Source organism: Dipodomys ordii, unplaced genomic scaffold (assembly GCF_000151885.1).
Source record: "Dipodomys ordii isolate 6190 unplaced genomic scaffold, Dord_2.0 Scaffold33, whole genome shotgun sequence".
Lineage (NCBI taxonomy): Eukaryota > Metazoa > Chordata > Mammalia > Rodentia > Heteromyidae > Dipodomys > Dipodomys ordii.
In genome coordinates this window covers 7882896-7892938 of record NW_012267249.1, presented here as the reverse complement: position 1 = coordinate 7892938, position 10043 = coordinate 7882896, and the positions used below count along the sequence as shown (strand labels likewise).

At 37.2% G+C, this 10043-nt stretch overlaps 1 pseudogene across 1 annotated transcript; it reads right to left on the bottom strand.

Annotated features, from left to right (window-relative positions):
• Positions 1-2391: 2391 nt before the first annotated feature.
• Positions 2392-4689, bottom strand: LOC105986209 (annotated as a pseudogene). The gene has a single exon (XR_001175100.1). The product of XR_001175100.1 is annotated as a septin-7 pseudogene (transcript).
• Between the last annotated feature and the right edge of the window lie 5354 nt (positions 4690-10043).

The following is a 10043-nucleotide window of genomic DNA, read 5'->3' as shown; positions in this document are numbered from 1 at the left end:
AAATCCAAACTCCCTTCATCTATAACACTCACCCACATACCTAACAATCTAATAACCTGGCAATCATTATTCCACATACAGATGGAAATTTTAGTCTCTACATATGACAGACAACAATTTTTTCTTCTCTGCCTCTATCTGGCTTATTTCACTTAACATAAGTTTCCATACTTTTGTCCACTTTGCTGACTGGATTCAGTTCCTTTTATGGCTTAAAACTATGAAGATGTGCATATAAACCACATTTTTCTTAGTCATTCATCTATTGATTGGAACTGAAGCTATTGCTTAGCTATTGTGAATAGTGCTGCAATAAACATGGTTTGTGCAGGTATCTCTTTGGTACACAATTGCATGTCTTTTAGATGTGTATATGTATATATATGTAAACATATGTATGGATCATGTGGTAGTTCTATTTTTAATTCTCTGAAGACCCTTCATTCTACTCTTCACTAATAACTGCTATAACTTACAATAAAAAAGAATTTCTAGCTGGGCGCCAGTGGCTCACACCTACAATCCTCCTTACTCAGGAGGCTGAAATCTGAGATCATGGTTTGAAGCCAGCTTGGGCAGGAAAGTCAGTGAGACACTTATCTCCAATTAACCACCAGAAAATCAAAAGTAGAGCTCTGACTCAAAGTGGTAGAATGCTAGCCTTGAGCAAAAGAGCTCAGAGACAGAGACCAGGCACTGAATTCAAGTCCCATGACCAACAACACCAAAAGAATTTCTTTTTCTCTACATTACCAACATGTCTGGGTTTATTATTATATTTTGTTTTGTAATAGTCACTCTAATGGGTTGATATAAAACTTCAGTGTAATTTTGAAAGACATTTCTCTGAAAGATAATTTGTTCAGGGATTTTTTTTTATCACAAAGGAGTATAAATTTCCTTTAGTTGCTTGTTTTTTTCTTATTAAAATGTTTTACTGTTATTATCAAAATGATGCACACAGGGGTCATAATTTCATAAGTCAGGTAATGAGTACATTTCTTTTTTGACAATGTCAACATTTCCCTCATTCTCTCAGTTTTTCCAGTCTTTTTCTACCCATGTTAGATAGTTCATTTTCAACATAGTTTCTGCTAATATGATTGCTACTTTTGTTCATCCTATATCCCTCCATTTTGTGACTCTCTTACCACTCCCCCAAGAAAGAAAAATAAACAAGACAAAAAGGAAAAAAAGAAAGAAAAAAATTTAAAAACCATTTTTTTAATTTTCTGGATTTCATTTCTATAAATATTATATGATTAGCGGCATGGAGGCACGGTCCCTTAATTGGATTTTTCTTTGTTGTTGCTTTTGGTCCCTCTTCTTTTTCTCTTGTTTGTTCACTTATCTGTCTTTGAGGGGGACTGTAATGGGTGCACAGAAATGGAGTTACAAAGGGTGAACAAATGGAAGTGGCGCTGTGGCTCAAGTGGTAGAATGCTTACCTTGAGCTGAAGAGCTGAGAGATAGCTTCTAGGCCCAGAGTTCAAGCCCCACGACTGACAAAAAAAATGAAGCCAGGTGCCAGTGGCTCATGCCTATAATCCTACTCAGAAGGCTGAGATCTGAGGATTGTGGTTCAAAGCCATCTGGAACAGGAAAGTCTGTGAGACTCTTATCTTAAATTAACCACCAAAAAACCAGAAGTGGCGCTGTGGTTCAAGTGGTAGAGTGCTCGCTTTGAACTGAATTGCTGAGGGACAGTGTTCAGGCCCAGAATTCAATCCTCATGACTGACCAAAAGAAAAAAAAGGTGAACAAATGCAGCAGTGGTACTCAGTAGACACTATGTTTAAAATGACCTATACAATTTGTAGGTGGGGACAGAAGAAAAAAACTGGAAGAGAGCACGGGAAGTGGGGGGGACATAGTCCAAAAAACCGTACTTATTACCTGACTTCTATAACTATCACTTCTCTGTACATCACCTTCTATATATGAGAGAAAACTTACACCTTTTGTCTCTCTGAGTTTGGCTTACCTCACTTAACCTGCTTTGTTCTAGGTCCATCCATTTCCCTGCAAATGACATAATACTATACTTTCTAATGTCTAGGTAAAATTCCATTATGTATAGGTACCACTTTTTTTTAAAAACCCACTCATCTATTGTAGAACATCAGGGCTGTTTCCATAACTTGATTACTTTGAATAGTGCAGCAATGAACATGGATGTGCAAGTGTCTTCACAGTATCCTGGCTTGTAAAGTTCTGGGTAGAGGTCTAGGAGTGGTATGACTGGGTTATAGGAAAGATCTATGTTTAGAAACCTCCAGACTGCTATCCAGACTGGTTGTAACTAGTTTACATTCCCACCAACAGTGCAATAGGGTTCCTTTTTCTCTACAACCCCACCAAATTGGTTTTTTGAATTCTTTTTTTTTACATCACAACATTGTTTATTATGTGATTTTTTTTTACAATACAAACAAAAATACAGAAATGCAATATATGGATACAGCTAAATGCAGAATGGTGACTTTTTCTCTCTTCAAGAGGCCATGATTCCCATTTCTAGTAAAATAAAGAGACTGCATATAGGTAGAAACAGGCTTGTTGTTAGCTCCACAATTTGCCTAGAAATGACCTATAAATGCATTTTCTCCCTGCTACTTACCATAAAGTGTAAAAAGGGAGTTAAAGGAAAGTTTCCTTGTTGTTTCCTACCATATGAAAGATGCTATATTCTATTTTAGCAGGGCCAATATATGGAAAATATCTAAATTAAATGTTATTACAAAAATGAAGCAGTAATGAGATTCTGGCTAAAGAGGGTACTAAATGAGAATAATATATACGTAAAGAATCCAAAACAAACAAGCAAAAGGTTGTTATAAAAAGCTCTAGGTGCACTGTAAGCATATACGTTCTTTTTTCCATGTGTATTTTCAAACAATGGAAGTGTCAAAAATAGGGTCAACTGTGTTAGACTAAATTACATTATTGTATAGGCTGCACTGAATGGAGCCTCTGTATTATAATTATCATAGAGAAGCATAGTCTGCATCATAGTATGACAATTTATCCTCAGTGAAAACCTTCCAGAGTCCTTTATTTTGGAATATCCTGTAAACAATCAAACCACCAGAACATGATTGTACAACTGTTAAATGTTCTCTTACATTAAATTGAAGACATCTGTTTAATAATAATAATAAAAAAGAAAACGTAGAAAGGTACTTAGAGCTGTTACTTTCTAAGTACAGAACACCCTAGACAATTCAAGGCATCTTAATCTCCATCAAGAACAACAACCACAAAATAGTATTCCTCGTGCTGTTAAATCCATCATTATGGATAAAACTGGTGGAAACTGGTCAAACGGATCCAACAAACACTGATGTCCAAGCTGGCATATTGGCAACTGATACGTAACTGGTGGTCAATGGAGAGTTTAAAAGATCTTCCCTTTCTTCTTGTTCTTTTCCAAGGTTCGCAGAGTTCTCTTGTTTTAAAATGCATTGTTGAGCTTCCCAGTTGGCTTTCTCCTCCTCAAACTGATGCCGTTTTTCCTCTAATTCTTTGTGCTGGGCTTCCAAATTCTTTTTCATCTGCTCATGGCGCTGTTGGAGCTCAGCCTCAGAGTCCTTCAGTTTCTGGACTTTCTCCTTGACCTTCATCTCAAACACCTGCTCCATCTCCATCTCCATTTTCTTCATCTTGGCTACATGTTCCCTTCTTTCTTCCTCCATTTGTGCCAGAGGGCTTTTGGTAAGCTGTCCTTTATTCTTTTTATTATCCACACCGTTGTAAGTCACAGCTGCCAGCTTTCTGCTTCGGTAGTTCTCATAGTGTACATTACTAGTGACATCTTTTAAGTCTTGCATGTGTGTTCTTATCAACATATTCCTTAGAATTGTAAAATCACAATGTTCACCATTTTCAACTTCAGCCACACCCCAAGGATACTGCCTTCCTCTGACCCTCTTGCCATTAACTTCAATGATCATGTTACTACCTACTACAGCGAGAGGTAAACAGTCCTTTATCTTTTAACCAGCTTATTTTCTTCTTCGTCACCTGTTTCTGGAAATTCATATATTTTAATTTTATGTTCTTGGATTTCTTTCATTGTCTGTTTTTTAAACTGCTGGCATTCCTCTGGTGTGAGTGTGTCTGCTTTGGCAATTGATGGGATGATAGTCACTTTTTCATGCAAATGTTTCATAAACTCAATGTCCAATGGTTTAAGTCCATGTCCTGAGGGAGCGATGAAGTACAGGCAGCACTGCACCCTGTTATCAGGCATCTGACGCCTGTTCACCCGGGATTCCGCATTTAGATAATCCTCAAATTTACTATCAATATAGTCGATAACAGGCTGCCAGCAATTACTATTATCCACTGCATCGCCAAAGCCTGGAGTATCAACTACTGTGAGCAACAACTGAACACCACCTTCCCTGATTAAAACTTTGGATTGTTCCACCTGTACAGTCTTTTTATTCTATGGGAAGGCCCTGGGTACTCTGGAGAATACAAATCTGTGAGAAATAATGAGTTGATTAATGTTGACTTTCCCAGTCCAGATTCATCTACTATCATAAGTGTGAATTCAAACCCTCTTTTCACTGATTTTCTGTATACTTGATATGAGAGATTGGCAAATCCCACATAGCCTTCAAGGTTCTTCTGTTGAGCCATGGTGCCGCTGTTGATGCTCCTCTCCTCGGCAGCAACAGATCTCGCACTCTGGTTTTTTGAATTCTTGATGTTGGTAATCTAACTGGGGTGAGATGGAGTTGTTTGGATTTTTATTTCCTTCATGGCCAGGTATGTGTGCATTTCCTCATATGTGCCTTTATCATTCTTACCTCTTCTTCTGAGAAGTCTTTCCTTGAGACCTTAGCCCATTTAATTAGTGATTGGATTATTAGCTTTGAGAGGGGTTAGTTTCTTAAGCTCCTTTATATTTTGGATATTAGGTTCTTGTCAATAGTATTGCTGTTAAAGATCTCCTAGTTGATTGGCTGTCTTTCTAGTTTAGTAACTATGTCCTTTGCTGTGCGGAAACTTTAAATTTTGAGGTAATCCACTTGTGAATTTGCCTATCTTCTGTGCCCATGTGACCCTTTCTAAAAGTTTCTGCCTATTCCTATACATTCTAGTGTTTCTCCTACTCCATCTTGCAGTAATCTCAAGGTTTCAGGTGTGACTTAAGGTATTTGATCCATATTGAGTTGATATTAGTGCATGGTGACAGGCAGGCATCCACTTTTGGTTTTCTGCATATGGATGCCCAGTTTTCCCAACATCAATTATTAAAGAGGTTATCTTTTTTCCACTATGTATCTTTAGCTCCCTTATAAATATTCATAACTGTAAATATAATGTTTTGTTTCTGTCTTCTAGCCTGTTCCATTGATCTTTGGTTCTATTTTTATGCCTTTACTAAGTTATTTTGATTATCATAGCTCTACAGTAGAGCTTGAAGTCTGAGATTGTGATACCACCAGAATTGCTTTTTTTGTCTAGAATTGCTTTGGCTACTCAAGGTCTTTTATTGTTCCAAATGAATTCTTGGATTATGTTATCTATCTTAGTAAAGAATGTCATTGGGATTTTGATGGGGATTGTGTTAAATTTGTGATAATTTTTGGAAGAATAGCAGCAGTAGTAATATTAATTCTACTTATCCATGAACATGGAAGGTCTTTCCATTTCCTGATGTTGTCTTTAATTTCTTTCTTCCAATATTCATAGTTTTCAGTATAAAGGTCTTTTGCTTACTTGGTTAGGTTTATTCACAGATACTTATTTATTTTTGAAGTGATTGCAAATGGAGTCATTTTCCTGATTTCACTCTCTACATGTATATTGTTGATATACAAAAAGACTACTGATTTCTGTGGGTTAATTTTATATCTTGCTACTTTGTCAAAGTTATTGATCAAACCTGGGAGCTTGGGAATGGAGTCTTTGGGGTACTTTAGATATAATATCATGTCATATGCAGATAATGATAGTTTGATTTCTTCTTTCCCTATGTGAATCCCTTTTATGTCCTTTTCTTGCCTTTTGCTCAGGCTAGGCATTCCAGAGCTATACTGAAGAGGGGTGGAGACAGTGGGCATCCTTGCCTTGTTCTTAATGTTAGAGGAAATGGTTTTAGTTTTTCACCATTCAGTATGATGTTGGCTGTTGGTCTGTCATGTATCCTTATTTTGAGGTATTTTCCCTTTATTCCTAGCTTCTCCAGAGCTTTTACATGAATGGATGTTAGATTCTGTTAAAGGCTTTTTCTGCATCTTTGAGATGATCATGTGGTTCTTGTCTTTGGCCCTATTGAAATGATGCATTATTGTTAGCCCAATGAGCTCCCTTCCCAAAGCTTAGCATGCTCCTTCCTCCTTCCACAGCTTGGCGTGATCCCTTCCTAGGCAACACTAGGCCCATTTAGTAAAGGCAATAAATAATCAGCCTCCAACTCCCTCCTTCACCTGGAGATGGCACTCTTCTGGGGTGGCTAGCACCAAATAAGGCAGCAAGAGCCCCTTAGAATGACGTTCAGGTCTGGGCAGCTGCAAAACCCCTTATCTACTACTTGGGCAGCAGCCATCAATCCTAGTCGGCCATGATGAAGTTCCTGGTCCACACATCCACCCTGGGGGTCGCCGCCTCCTAGCCCCTTCTAGCCCCTCCTAGCCTCAGTAGGTTATATAGGTCACCTCAGACAATAATGGGCACTTCTCATTCCTCCTTTGTGAGAAGAGGTCTTGCCAGTCCCTTTGCTGGCAATAAACCTTTTCTTTGTTCTTTGTACCTGGATGTCTGTGTGGTTTTCTGGAAAAGTCTAATACACTCTAACAACTATGTTTATTGATTTATGTATGTTAAACAAGCCTTGTATCTCTGGGCTAAAACTCACTTGATCAAAATTTATGACTTTTGTTTTTGTTTTTGTGCTGGTCCTGGGTCTTGAATTCAGAGCCTAGAGGCTGCCCCTGAACTTCTTTGGTTCAAGGCTATCATCCTACTACTTGAGCCAAAGTGCCACTTCTCACCTTTTCTGAGTAGTTCATTGGAGATAAGAGTCTCACAGGCTTTCCTGGTTGCACTGGCTTTGAACCATGATCCTTAGATCTCAGTCTCTTGAATAGTTTGATTATAGGAGTGAACCACCAGCACTCAGCTTATATGACTTTTTTTGATTAGATGTTGAATTCTGTTGGCTAAAATTTTATTGAAGAGCTTTGCATCTGTGTTTATCAGAAAGATTGGTCTATAGTTCTCTTTTTTTTGTTGGATCCACATCTGGTTTTGGGATGAGTGTGATGCTGGCTTCTTAAAATGAGCTTGGAATTGATCTTTCTGTTTCTATTTGAGAAGTACTGATGTTAGTTCAACTTAAAAAAAAACCTTATAGAATTAAGCCATGAATCCACTGAGACATGTGTTATTCTCCTCTGTCTCTTTAGGTGTTATGGACCTTTTTAAATGGTTTGTAGCTCTTTCAGTTTAGGCAGTTTGTATGTCTCTGGGAACTTATCTACTCCTACTAGATTTTCTATCTTATTTGAGTATACATTTTGTCATAGTCCTTCATCATTTTTTGGTTTTCTTGGATGTTTATTGTAATGTTTCCTTTAGCATTTCTGATTTTATGGATTTGAGTCTCTTCAATTTAGCTAGTGGTTTGCCAATTTTATTTTATTTTTTCCTCAAAGAACTAGCTTTTTGTTTCATTGACTTTATAATTTTTTGAGTCTCTAACTCATTAATTTCTGCACTAATCTTTACTATCTTTGTCTAGTAGTTTGGGGTTTGGTTTTTGTTTTCTAGCAGCTTTAGTTACATCATAGCATTATCTGCCTGAGCTGTTTCCATTTTCTCTATTTGCATGCTTAGAGCTATGAACTTACCTCTCAACAATGCTTTTACTGTATCCCAGAGGTTCCAGTATGATGTACTTTCATTTTCACTGAATTAAGAACTTTCTGATTCTCCCTTTATTTCTTCAGTGACCTACATGTTGTTCAGCAGTGTATCGTTCAGTCTCCATGTATTTGAGTGTTTTCTGCAGTACATTTTGTTGTTGAGAACTAGTTTAATTCCATTGTGATCAGATAGGATGCAAGGAGTTATCTCAATCCTTTGTATTTGTTTAGGCTTGTTGCATAATCTAGGATATGATCAATTTTGGAGAATGTTCCATGGTTGCTGAGAAGAACGTGAATTGTTTGTTTGGTTGTTGAGTGAAATACTCTATAGATAGCTGCTAAGTCCATTTGGGTTATGGTGTCATTTAATTCAGAAGCTTCATTGATGATCTTTTATTTTATTTAGTTGACTTGTTCCTTGGCAAGAGTGAAGTTTTAAAGTCTCCCATTATTATTGTTTTGGGGGTCTATCATGTTCTGTATGTGTAAGAATATTTGTTTAATGTATTTAGGTGCCCCATTGTTTGGTGCATAAATATGAACCACTGTGATATCCTCTTTGTGGATCATTTCTTTTATTAACATGTATGCCCTTCCTTGTCTCTTTGTATTGATTTTAATGAAAAATTTGTTGTATCAGATAACAGTATGGCTAGTCCTGTCTTCTTGCAGGATGCTTTTGTATGAAAGGTATTTTTTCCCTTCACCTAGAATTTCTGTTTATCTTTGTGAGATGTGTTTCTTGGAGTCAAGAGATGGTTTGATTTTGTCTTTTGATATAATCTGTTGCTCTACGTATTTTGGTTGGGGAGTTGAACCTGTTGATATTTAACATTACTATGGAGAAATATGTTGTGTTTCCTGCCGTTGTGTTGTTTCCTGGTAGCTTCTTCTTTCTTCTTCTTGTGTGTACTAAACTAGTCTTCTAGTGATTTTTATTCAATGCTGTGTTTCATAGACTTTATCTTCTTCAGATACTTTTTTTTTCTCTTAGTATCCTTTGTAGTGCTGGTTTAATGTTCATGAATTCTTTTTGCTTTTGTTTGTTGTGAAAGGTTTTAGGTTTTCCATCAATTCTGTATATTATTTTTATTGATTGCATATATTGAATAATCCTTGGATTTTTGGTATAAAAGTAACTTTAGCGGCTGGGCGCCAGTGGCTCACACTTGTAATCCTAGCTACTCAGGAGGCTGAGATCTGAGGATCAAGGTTCAAAGCCAACCTGGCAGGAAAGTCTGTGAGACTCTAATCTCCAATTAACCACTAAAAAAACAGAAGTAGCGCTGTGGCTCAAGTGGTAGAGCACTCACCTTGAACTGAAGAGCTGAGGGACAGCACTCAGGCCCAGAGTTCAAGCCTCATGACCAACAAAAAGTAACTTTAGCACAGTGAATGATCTTTCTGATATTGTACCATATTCTATATTCTAGCATTTTCTTGAAATTTTAGATGTATGTTAATTTGAGATTTTTTGGTTGTAATTTTATTTTTTGGTAATGGTTGCCCGAGCTCCTCCTGCTACTGCTGTTGAATTCAGTTCTGATTTTGAATAACAGGATATTAAAGAATGAGTTCAGAAGAGTTACATCTCATTAAACTCTTTGGAATAAACAAATGACATTAATTGTTAAAGATTTGGTGAAATACAACAATGAATATATCTGGTTCTGAGGTTGTCATTGTTGGAGGAGATCAATTTTTTACTCAATTTTATTATTTTTTATATAGTCTACGTAGGCTATTATGCACCCAGAAATTGGTTTAAATATTTTAGGACACAAAGTGCCCACTTTTCAACATTTCAGGATTATTGAATTGGGGTACATGGATGGATACAAAATGGATGTGAAAGGTGTTGGATATCATCTTTTTTTTGGGGGGGGGGTCTGGTTGTGGGGCCTGAACTCTGGGCCTGGGCGCTGTCCCTAAGCTCTTCAGCTCAAGGCTAGCGCTCTACCACTTGAGCTATAGCACCACTTCTGGCTTTTTTCTTTTTTCTTATGTGGTGCTGAGGAATCGAACCCAGGGCCTCAGGCATGCAAGGCAAACACTCTACCACTGAGCCAACTTCCCAGCCCTTCATATATAGTTCTGTACTCTGTTTTTATCACTGTCTTGTAAAGATGACTCATATCCTTACAAATTTTCCATGAAAAA